This window comes from Lipophrys pholis (genome assembly GCF_963383615.2).
Source record: "Lipophrys pholis genome assembly, chromosome: 4".
Taxonomy (NCBI): Eukaryota; Metazoa; Chordata; class Actinopteri; order Blenniiformes; family Blenniidae; genus Lipophrys; species Lipophrys pholis.
The window spans coordinates 17,029,611-17,042,765 of NC_137637.1; positions in this window are offsets into that span (position 1 = coordinate 17,029,611).

The following is a 13,155-nucleotide window of genomic DNA, read 5'->3' on the forward strand; positions in this document are numbered from 1 at the left end:
GCACAACCTCCTCCTTCTGTCTGCAGCAGGAGCCCCGTGTAATTACACCCAAACCATTCCCCTCACCACTGACACTCACCAGCTCTCCCTCCGTCTCTCTCTCTCTCTCTCTCTACCTCTCTCTCACTACCTCTCTCTCTCTCTGTTATTGGAGCTCTTGCAGGCAGTGTGCAGTCCTGGCTCATCTCTGGTCATGTGTGCAGTGCAGAGGAGCAGATAGAGAGGGGAAGGAAGACGGGAGGGATGAGAGAAAAAAAGAAGACAGAGCTCTGCAGACAGCTGAAGAGGGATCTGTGATGCTTGTGAAGAGAAAGACAGAGATGGAGCATCACTGACACATACTGTGGGATGTTCATGAAAAGAACTGGACATTAAAGAATAGACTATTGGCTGAGTCTTTCAGGTAAGTGTGCAACTAGTATGAATGTGAAACTTTGCATGTGACGGCAATACAGCATACAAACTGAAGGCTTTTAAAGTTGTCATTGTGACTAGAATCATGATTTTTCTCCCAAACTGGAGAGAGTCAGTGCATTTTAAAGTGGAACATAATTAGGCAGTACGTTTAAGCGTGATACACAGGGGAGATGTCTGCTTGTGATTGCTTCCTTCTCAAAAGTCAAATAAATCAGGTGTAGAAGCAGCTCTCATCCTGGGGATTGAAGGCTGCAGCCTTTATCAGATCCACCTGTCACAGTCCATGGGCAGCCAGCTTTCCATTAGAGCTGCGGAGGTATGAAATTCACCCAGGCACTCATCAGAGATAATGGTGAATCTGTTTGTGATAGATCTGTGACTTACAGGCAGGTGTGTGCTTGATGCTTTTAAGCTCACAAAGCTCCTGAACAGTTCTGCTGAGTTTCATGTGGAGCGTAGACCAACAGGGGGAAAAAAGACTAAGCAGATTGAACACAGATTGATTGCAGAGTATGGCAGCTCGAGAGAAAACTCTGGCTGTGGATGCAGCACATTTCATGATAAAGTGAAAAATAAGACATGAATCAACACTTGTCTTATCCACATAACAAAGGGAACCAACAAAGATGCCTAACCAAGCAAAAACACTCAGTATCCATATAAGAAAAACTCAAACATGACAGTAAAGTCAGGGCTAACCTACAGTACTAATGCTAAACAAGAAGACCACGTTAACCTTGATGTTTTCCCAGCAACCCCGATGTGGACAACGCCTTCCTGGCGAAAATGTTCACACTTTTCAAAGAAACTTCGGAGAAACAAGAAGAGAAACTTAACATCATTCAGCGAGCAACCACAGCTCTTGAAAGAAAACTAATATTTATAAGGATGTAGAAGCTAGACTGGGCTATTCTTGAGGGTCTCGGCCACCGAGACCGAAGTTAAACAACTTTGCCACAGAATTGATGACCTAGGGAACAGGAGCCCGTGTAACAATTTATGATTTGACAGTTTCCCCAAAAGATATAAAAGTTAGGACGCCCTCTCCCTTTTATGCAAAATCCCACAGGTCCTCCACCTGGAATATCCGGATGGGGTTGCTCACAGTACCATCGGCAGGCGCCGACGTGATGGAGGCCTCCCTCTGTGGGCCATCCTCGCCAGGTTCCTCAGGTTCCAGGACAGAGAGTGGATTGTCACAGTGGCACGCAAAGCAGGGAGAGCGAAAATGAAATGGAAACGCACCTGGAGTGGAAATTCCATAATGGAAAATCATTATGTGGTGGCCATTCCAGGTCTACTACGGATTACTCCAGACCGGTCATTGAGATGGGATTCCAGGTTTAACCAGCCGCTGCTCAAACAATGTGTCAAATGTTCTTTCTGTCCTGCTGTGCTTGTCATTAAGACAGCTGAGGCCCAACACAAGTTTGACGACCTGACAAAAGCCATCAGCTTCATCCGCTCTCTCCCCATAACCAGGTGCTCTCCATAGACAATTTTAGAAAGAATTCTACCGTAATACAAGTGGGTCTGTTAAAACTGCGCTGGGGCTTCGTGGGCCATGTTTTCAGCTCATGTGGGAGTAATAGAAATAGGGGCGTTATGACTTGAATAGATAAACAACTATAATTTAAATCTCTTGAAGAAGACAACAACAATGTTGAATATTTTCTGCTGTTGTCTGTAATCCAACGCCGAACTATAATACTTGGCAACATATATGCTGCGAATACTGACGACTCTGCCTTTTTCAGGAAAACTAAGCGAAATCACAGGGAACCATCCAGTCATCATGGGGGGACTTTAACCTGGTCTTACACCCTTACACACCCTCTTCAGTAAAACAGCTTGTAGGTGGAGACTCAATTCAAGCCCCCCACTGGATTTAGATATTAAAGAATCCTTAAGAGTGCAAACTAACTTTTTTAAAATGGGTAACAACATTTTGTGTGATCTTGGAATGGCAAACAGCTCACAAATTCACTCAACCTTTGTGTTTAGTTTGTAATCTGCAAAATATCTTAATGTGGTTCCTTCGAGTTAAAACAAAAATAGGAGGCATGTAATATGAATATTTACTTCAATAATGGCATGTTAGTCCCATCTTCTACTTTTATAACCACATTTTACTGCAGGAAGACATTGTATAAGGCATGTAACCAGACTGGTTTTAACATGATAACCTAACATCGATCAAAGGTCTCTTTGATCAGCGATCATGCCTCAATAGGTGTTTCTTATTTACTTTGGAAATTTATACTGGAATGACACAAGGGATAAGTGATTTAAGATGATTTGTGTTGTAACTCCTTAATGTAATCATTTATTTTTCCTGATTGAGACATTTAAATTTGCCTCCTAATTGAAACATATGGAACCTCACAGGAAAAGATACATGATACATTAAATCTGGATAATGATGTTGATAAAGCAGTGATTTGTTTTGGCTTTGCGACTAAATTGCTTCATGTTGTTGCAATGTTTAGGTAGACATTAAGGATGTTGGTTCCCATTCTTTTGTGCGACTTACACCGTTAGAGTGAGTTGGCATGTGATTGGCTGAAAGTAGGGCTGGAAACGGACTTAGCAATGTGCTAACAGACGGCTAACGGCAGCTTCGGCCCTGATGACGGCGCACTGCGACGCTTCAGTGTGTCTACAATGGAGTAAAGATCTTACCTCTCCAGGATCTGTTCCATCCCAAAATCTAATGGCTTAGTCCTTGGGTGATGACAAATCATCCCTAAACCGGGTTATTAGTTTTTGCGAAATGTAGGTAACATACATACATACATACATACATACATACATACATACATACATACATACATACATACATACATACATACACACGATCATGCCCCTTGTGGGCAAACGTCCAAACACAGTTCATTGGTAAAAGAAGAATAAATAGTGTTAATTCAGTAATAAATAGAATAAAGAAAGTGGAAAACATTGAACGGCAGGTAAAAGATGATTATTAACTAAGCTGAGAAGATTGACATGTTAAATAGCTGAGACACAGCTTGCTCCTGTGCCCCATTTTATACTCCGCTTGTGATCAATTATTTCTAATTTCAATTTTTTTCCTCTCTTCCAGACAATGGGAGGTATTCACTGGAGTTGATAGCAGTTTTGGAATTGGACAGACGGTTTTTAAATCACCCCTGCAAGCCAGTTCTCCGAGACTCGTCCATATGGTGAAATGTTGGTGTGTCATCCCAAAAGTACGATCCAGGAAAACTGTGCCGCGAGGAGTAAATGTTCGTCTCTGCTGAGATGACTTTCCGGCTGTTGTCTGATATATTCAGCAAAATGTGACTTGTTTTAAGGAACACTTCGGATTTCTCCTGATATTACCTGATTTACCTTGGGCATGAGAAAATACCGTAACTCATCAGTGGAGACATGAGAAACATGATCCAAAGGGTTCACCACGTGCAGTCTCCATCTTTAATAGCAAACTATGAAAATAATGGAACCAACTGAAACTCCAACATCCAAGAGAGTGACCCTGGACATTATGGGCTCTGAGGAGAGCACAACAGGACTGTCCACAGCTGCGTTGGTGGCGATTGGCTGCAATGCACTGGTAGCCGTCCTCCTTCTCCTCCTCTGTCTGATCCTCTGCCGAGCCTGCAGGGTCCCTTCCAGCCCAGAGAGGCTGCCGGTGCTGGCGCCGAGCGAGGCAGGAAACCAGCAGACGAGGGAGCACGAGTACTTGTTGACCTCTTGACTGCAGAAGGAAAAGTCAAATGTAGCAACAAGCGTAGGCCTCGGTGCTCCAGCACTGAGCGCGAGCAATAATAATGCTCGTCCTTTTTTCCGTGTGTGTGTGTGTGTGTGTGTGTGTGTGTGTGTGTGTGTGTGTGTGTGTGTGTGTGTGTGTGTGTGTGTGTGTGTGTGTGTGTGTGTGTGTGTGTGTGTGTGTGTGTGTGTGTATGTGTAAAGAAATTACCTGACAAATCTGAGAGAATGTAAAAGGACACGGCCAAAGGCACAGCGAGAAATAAATGTTCAGCACTCAAAGAACGACTGAGTTGTTTTTGGAGGTTTCTAAATATACTCACCTATTTCATAGGGTGGTCTATAAAAATAAAAATAAATCAGTCTATTGCTAAGAAAGGGGGAGTTGAGCCTGTGTGTGTGTGTGTGTGTGTGTGTGTGTGTGTGTGTGTGTGTGTGTGTGTGTGTGATTGTCACTCAGAAATACCAGTGAACTGCGAGGCACAGCGCCTTGCTGAGGGTGTTACATAAGAACTAGAGAGGCTTAGTTGAAATTTGTGTTCTCTTCAAAATGGCCCTCAAGCTGACATCTGCTCATGTTGTGTGTGATGGGCCACTCGACTCTGGACTGAATCACAGGATACTAACAAACAGTGAGACCAGCTTTCTCAGAATCAGAAAGACCTGGAACATGTGAGTCCCTGTTTCTCACAAACAATCAAACAGTTACAAACAATATATTGCAGACTAGAGGGGGAGTTGTTCTGAACATGCAACATGAAGTTCACCTTTTCAAAAAAGGAAAAATACTCCTTCAAAACAATTAGAGTACTACTCCATCAAACCCAATACGTTCGTCTGGACAGCGGCCACAAAAGGGGGATGAATACAAATGAGACCGATCAATATCCAACCTTTGTGAGCATTACTCTGTTTTACTGAAACAATGAGAGACAGAGACTCTACTGCTCTCTGAGACGGAGAAAGAAAGTAAAAAGTGGTGGTGACCCAGAGGAAATATGGAATGGAGCCTAGTATTGGATGACTGGGTGGCGCTTACTGAAGGACGAAATCATTAATACAGAGGGGAATGCTGAAAACAATCTGTCACGGATTAACACAGGACCCAGAAGCTGACTCACACCGGAGGAGTAAAAGTAAAAGAGTTTATTTCAGATTAGAAAAGCTCTACTTTATCCAAGCAGTGGTTTTTGAGAGGAGATTCGGAAGGAAGGTCACAAAACAGGCAGAAAATGAGACGATCAACAAATGAAACACAAAGAGACCGTGGGCCGTCACGTCGACACTCGAGGTACAAGATGATCGGGCCCAGACACATGAGGGAAACACATCCACTCAAATCACACCCACAGAGGGAGAGGAGGCAGGAAGGACAAGTGAATGGTGGTGAGGACAAAACAGGTGAGACAAAATAAAACAGGAAGAGACAAACAGACAAACAGACTCAAAAGAAAATTCTCCCTGTAGATGGGATATTAATAAGCTCTGACCTCCTCCCTGGATGGGAGCCAGAACACTGAGTTCCAGGTAAGATGTTGTCTGCATGTGGTCCACAAAGGGTTAATCTTTAACCGTCGTTCATCTCTCTGAGTCTCATTGCTCACCTGCAGTGCATCTCTCCTCTCACTTTTCCAGTGAATCAGCCTGTATAATAAACATGGAAATGATCTCACATATTCCTGCATCACAGATCAACTGAATCAGGTGAATTCTAAAGGCTGCCAGGTTACTGTATCAGGTCCTGCTGTATCAACACAGACAATGTTCTTCAAATCTGGGAAATAAATCAATAATCACACTAAAATGGGTTGATGGTTCTGTGAACTTTATTTAGTACATGCATGGGAAAAAAGACCACGTGGCAAAAGGAGGTCATGGCGGTCACATTAACTCTTTGATGCACAACATTAGTCCAAGTTGACCCAACTGAGATTTTTTGTATCATATCATCACATTAAATTGTTTCAATATTCAGCCCTCCGGGTATTCCTCATTTTCCTTATCATAATGCACTCTTCTTTTGTCTTTTTCAATCTTACTTTTTTAATAAAGATTTTTTGTAGGACTACCCTTTTAATGCGCAACATGGGTCAAAAATGACCCATATAAATTTTCAGTTTCTTCATGTATTGCTTAATGTTTCTATGCTATATCTTTGAAATGAATGTATTAAAACTCATCCACCAGGCTAAACGCAGTACTGTTGCCACAGCCAAAGCCAGAATATTCCCGTCTTGTTAATGCATAACTGCATGAGATTGTACAATTTTAATTCATTGGCCAATAAAAAATGGATTGGCACAGCTCTATGATGTCTCAGTTTCACGTTATCACGGCAGAAACGTTTCTTTCGTATTTTTCAGGTGGATGTTCCAGCCCTCAGAGGGGATCTTTGAGTTTCTTCAGAACATAACTAAAATCGTGTCCCGGTGCATCCTCAGATGTATCCCAAACTCGACAGTCTGACGAGGTCAACTTTGTATCACCCACCGCCCACTCAACTCAAAAATCTTTTTTTTTTTTTTTTTTACAAACTTTGGTAAACCAAAGCATGAAGAAGTGTCTATTTCCTTTTTTTTCACCACAGTGAGTCTTTGTCATATGCGCTGTAGACTTGCATAGTTTTTACTGCCTGTTCCTGCCGCGGCAGAGATTCAAACCCGGGTCCCGGGACACTCAAGGTCAAGATCTGAGTCCATGCATATCATCACATGCTTAATATGCTGAACAAATACAAGGCTGGCTCACATTCAGACACTAAATGGGTGCATGGAAAGGCGGGTTTCAAAATGAGCACTTACATAATGAGAAAACATTTTGTTATGAATAGAAACTGCAGATGATTAAAGAAGGTTGGTGATAAAGATGAAGTTTAGGCTGAAGATTTATGTATTCAGTGGATTTGTTGTCCTGTCCTGGTTTCACTGTGACATTAAGAACATTTGGCTCAAGAAATGTATCAGTTTTTGTTTCAAGAACAGAAAGTCAATTTGTTTTGATTTAAAATAGAACACACAACATTTAAGATTACTTGTCTACGGATTCCTAATTTTTGCCAGTGACCCGAGAATCTGATCCAGTAAAAAAAATTAAAAAAGATGTTGTGTGTCTTGAAGAAAACCCAACTCAGTATCAATAAGAAGAGCATCGATAACAGGAGGAGTAAACGTGTATATGTCCTCTGTATAATGTACTTATTTTTGTACTCATACGTAAGAGGGACACGGTGACAGCTGAAAAACAAAAAGATGATTCAACTTTCAAATTACAAATATCTTGCCAACTCCTCCTCTGAAGTTTGCAAAAATGTTAATACTTTGTTTTGAAACGGATACAGCCAAGGAGATGACAGCTGTACTCCGTAAACAAATCTGTCTGCAACATAATATCGCTGCCATCATGATGTAGGGTTCAACTAAGCTGCAACCACAGAACTGAGCACAGACCAGCACCTCAAATTCATTTGTTGGAAATTGTCTTGACATTGTCTGTCTAAGAACCAAAAAAATAAAAATTCCTCATCCTTTGCTGTGAGTACCTGCTTGTTTTCTGGCATTAGACACAGATGATAATAGTCATTATGTTAGATTCCAGGGGACAATCAGAAAATATTGATCTTTAGATCGACATTAGATCAAACTTATTAATATTAGATTTTATTGCATTTAGAGTGTGTCTACAGCTTTCAATCGTAAATTTCTATTATGTCCAGCTGACCATGAACTACAAACAAATATATCCCATGCCTTTAAGTCCAGGGGTACGTCCGAATTGTCCCTCCTAACTCCTTATCCATCGACTTTACCTTAACCCTGTGGATGACATCCCTGGGTTAAGGAAATGAGGTAGAGGGCTTCCTAAAGTAGTTAGTGAAAGGCGATCACGTCAGTGCGGCAGTCATACAGCACTTTCACTTAGTGATGTCATAATAATGCGACGGCGGCGCAAGTTAGTGACGTCCACCATGGTGGGGAAAGAACTACAAGTTTACGAAAGTGGACTGCAAAAAGCGCATTTGGGTTTTATATGATTTAAAGTTGTTCAAGGCAGATTATTCCTTTGGTAACTCACATGATCTGCTCCCGTTTTCCGACATCGTGAGTTTCCCTGAACGCTCGGATGAGTGGGTCCCTTTAAATGTTGTCGCCACAAGGAATTGTGGGGCAGCTCGCCTTCTTTGCGAAAAAAGCATTAGTGGTTTCTTCAGCTAAAGGAGGCTCTAAAGCACATGTGTCGAACTCCAGGCCTCGAGGGCCACAGCCCTGCACGTTTTGCATGTCTCCCAGCTTCAACACAGCTGATTGCAACGAGCAGCTCGTTATCTGGCTTTGTGCTGAATGTGATGAGGAAACATCAGGACATTCAGGGGAGGGAGACATTGAAAACGTGCAGGGCTGCGGCCCACGAGGATCTGAGTTTGACACCCCTGCTCTAAAGGAAGCAACAAGCCTCCTTTCCTTAGCTTATTGAGAATTCAGACAGTCCTTATCATGGCCGCCACACAAAACACTTCCGGGGTGAAGGAAAAGTAGATAGTTAAGGAGTTAGGAGGGACAATTCAGAAGTACCTCTGGTGTACCAGCCCATAGGCTGTATGGCTTGTTTGTGTGTGTGTGTGTGTGTGTGTGTGTGTGTGTGTGTGTGTGTGTGTGTGTGTGTGTGTGTGTGTGTGTGTGTGTGTGTGTGTGTGTGTGTGTGTGTGTGTGTGTGTGTGTGTGTGTTCGACAGGAGGTACCCTCAATGACTTCCTCCTCTCCACATGGAGCACATGGATTGGAGAATGCCGGCTGATTGGCTCAGCTCCGCCCACCAGCTGAGGCCATTTAACCGCTCCAGCAGACGCCTCATGGCGGCTGACATGGGTGGTTTCTGCACAGTTGTGGCACTTTGGTGTGTCTGAACTAGTTTTTGTGATCTTTTGAGCTCGGCTCCACTCCAATCTTTGAATATTTGAGTCTTAGTTAAACTTCGGTCAACAGGACCCTTCGTCCAGCAGTTTGGTGAAGGTACCAGCTGTTCCCTGATTTGGCAAAAACATTGTTTTAACAATGTTCACACTAAGTGAACAACTTCCATCATTAAAGATCCAATTTTGAGGGACATAAACAACCAAGCGGCTATAGACGAGATCTTTGCAAAGTACATTTATATTTTTATCACTCCACATTATTTCTAAATTTCATCAACACACTATACTCGTGTGCTTCAATGCAGCTCTGCCTGTTTGATAAATAACATGCAGGTTGGTGTGGAACCTCACCTCCAGTATATTCCTACAAAGGACTGACACTGTTGTAAACCTATTAACAGATACTAGGATTTTTCCATTAAGTCCATTATTCTCAAAAGATGCAAAATGTTCATACAGTTTATGATTCATTTACTTGTTTTCTGTTAATCCAGAGACTTCTGGCATCTGCCAGTTTTATAGGTGACAAAACATTCAAGTTGAGCTTTTAACCATTCAGATTGTGTGGTAAAAAAGTTTGTGACCGGTGTTTGATCACATCTTTCAATGAAAACAATATGTTCTGTAGCTCCAGGGCGTTATAGATCATACTTGAAAACCCTGTCTCTCATAATGGGCAGATGATTACCATCATTATTCAGTCAAGCGGTCTGTGCTGACAAGAGGTGGGAGGCACGGTGGGTTATTCAAATAAGGCTGGAAAGTTGGTTTGGCCAATGATGACTGTAGCAGGTTAATAAAGACTAATATATAGGAATATTATGAAAGTATCACATAAATGGTGACTATCTTGTTCATAGTTGATTGACTGCACATTGATATTTCTTAAGAGAGTTTTAATAGCATTGATAATGATGATGATGATGATGATGATGGTGATAGTGTGGTTGTTCAACAATAAATAACAAAATGGTTTAACATTTGTCTGTGATGTCATATCTATTGCAAAAAACATGTACATCTGCAACAAGCTGCCTTCACCTCAACTGTTCCATATTTTGTTTAGCATTAATTTACATGCTTCATGTATGATGCCAACACATATGGAACCAAACAAGATGTCAACCTACTTCTAGTATTTCCTGTTAGCACTGAGTATCTCATGTTAGTTCACAGTTATTTTACCCTCCTCTACGAACACACATCAGCCAACTGGAAGCAACAGGTACATGATCCCTCACCAGCTTCCCGCTGGGCCACACAGACAAATGTGTCTATTGTTACAACCACATACACTGGCAGTGACAAGTACGGTGGGCGGGTGAAGAAGCAACCGGATGGCACACGGGTTTTTCCCACATATATGACAGCATACATCACCTTATGATGCTGCAGAAAACAAAAAGCAATCGTAATTTGTAAAATTGGAAAAATTACTTTGAAAAATGTCGGACTTCTAGAGCCGAGATCTTTTGTGTTATGTAAAAGTAAGAAAACACTGGGGTGAACTATAGTTTGTTTTATATTATTTTACAAAAGTATTGAAACACAAACAAATTATATGTCCTTTGCTCAACTTAATTTTTCTGTTATTTATATTACTCAGGAAGGATGGCTGTGCACTTTGTGTTAGAGAGCAGCCTCCTGCATCACGACTCTGATGAGGCTCGTAGACTAAGAGCCAAGGAGGGTCTCCTAGAGGGTAAATCATCACCGTCACAAAATACACACACACATTGACAAAGGGAGCCAGACTATAGGAAATACATATACTTTATATTTGTGTGTTCTATGTTTATTGGTGGGGATTATATAGAGTGTATGTAATATGTATACTTTGTTTATATTCTTTTTATATTCTGTGTTAAGTGGGAACAGGTGAGCATTTATAATGGATGGAGAAGCGACGGGGATACAATAAGTTTCTAACCACTGTTTTGAATATGTAAACCACATTGTTAGTCTACAAATGCTGTGTCTTTCTTTTGTTGCTTCTAGCTTGTTTACAAGTCCAAATGGATTCATACAGTTCAAATGATCCTGTATTTTATCTTCAAACACATTTATTTCTCTGTACCGAGTCCCGTGTTGTTTTTTCTTGAAGGTGTAGTACATGCTTAGTGCCACAAGATGTCCCTTTTAACTAAACATTTGAAAAACGTTCAGTTTGAATGGATTGAATTGAAAAAAGGCATGTTTTAATATTTTTGCTTTGTCCAGTGATCATTGTGTGTTTTACTTTTTTTCTGATGGGCCCAGAGACTGCAACAGCTGACACTGAAACAGGATCTGACGGAGAAAAAACTGAAACACCGGTAATAATGGGTTGGGGTTTTTTTTTTTCCTTAACTCACATTTTGGTTAATGTTTGGAAGTCTCTTTTGTCAATAATATATGACAAAAAATTTACAGGAGTTAAAAAAAGACATTGAACGTGAGACATACACCTTTCGTTGTTGTTTGTCCATAGGTAACACCTGTTGAGGATGGAGGGGAGGCGGAGGAAGCTGGAGAGGAAGACCGACCAGACAGTGTTGCCTCCAAAGCTGACAGGAAGGAGCTGAGAGCCACTAACCAGTTCAACTTCAGTGAAAGAGCCTCCCAGACTCTCAACAATCCACTGAGGGTAGCAAGACACACTGTGGCTGTTCTGCAAAATATTTGACACTTCTAACATGTACTCATGATTATGATGTTGAAAAGTGCAAAAAGAAAAAAAAAAAGTCATTAAATTCATAGAAAATGTCAGTCATGTTGATTTATTTCCCTGCAGGAAAGATGCAGTCAGACTGAACCTCCTCTGCGCAGCAATTTCTCAGCTACTGCAAGTCAGGTGCTGGATTTCTTTACTTATATATGTTGTATAAGGTTTATGTCAGTTTTGTTCACACTGGTCTGTATGTAGAGAGTGGCGGGTGGGCTATAATCTGTATAAGTCATCACTGTTTCTGTTATTCGTAGGATCTAACAGGATGAAAGCAGAAAATTTAAGAATTCTAACAATAAAGATGTAAAGGGGGTAGGATTAAAAAAGTTAAACTTCTTCCTGCCCCCTTTTCTAACATTTCGAACAGCTGTTTGTTTCTTTTTTATTCTATATTTTTTTAGATGTTCGGAAATAAATAGATACATTTAAAAAGAGATAAGGTTTTCATATGGGATGGTTGATAACTGTTCTTTGTAGTGGGAACTTTATGATGCCAAGCAGGAAGAGATCCAGAAACATGAAACAAATACTTGGTTCAGTTGTACATAACAAAAATGGAAACCCGGCCCAGCTGCAGTGTGAAGTCCCACACAGGAAAGTGCCTCCAGCCTTTTATCCTCTGCTGGAGCAACAAGCCAAGGTGCCTCTGATCTACTTCTGATCTATTGATTGGCAATGAGCTCCCGAGGAGACGGAGGTTAACAGACACCTCACATACCCACACTTCTGAGCCTCAGCTCTGGGCCGTCACACGATGTGTTTCATATAAATCAATAGAACTTCCTTTTAATATTCATGTAAACAAATTATCATGAAGTTCTTTCCTCTTCAGATTTCAGTCTTTTTATTCTGTTACAGATTTTAAATACTTTGAAGATGCCGCTGATGACTTTCGAGGTCAGAAGGGAACCCTTCTCCCTCTGTGGAAGTTCAGATACGACAAAGCTAAAGGACTGGCTGTCACTGCCCTCTGCTGGTAGGATGGCTCATCACCACCACATTTCTTTAGACTAAAGTTTAACCAAGCAGCATTTCAGTAATTGTATATCCCTTCTGTCATTATAAAAGGATGATGATTAATTCAGTCATTTGTTCCGAACAGGAACAATAAGTATCAGGATCTGTTTGGTGTAGGAATGGGATCATGTAAGTACAAATGACGATGATCTGTCAACATCTCAGAAGATAAGTAAATGCTGTCAAATATGCAATATCTTGTATTGAAAATCCTCTGTTTTGTGGGCTTCTCCTGGCAAGATGACTTTTTAAAACAGGGGCAAGGCATGCTGGTCTTCTCTTTACTGAAGAACTCAGCGTTCCCAGAGTATATCTACCCCACTGATTCTCGTGTGATCTGTCTGGACATCGTTAA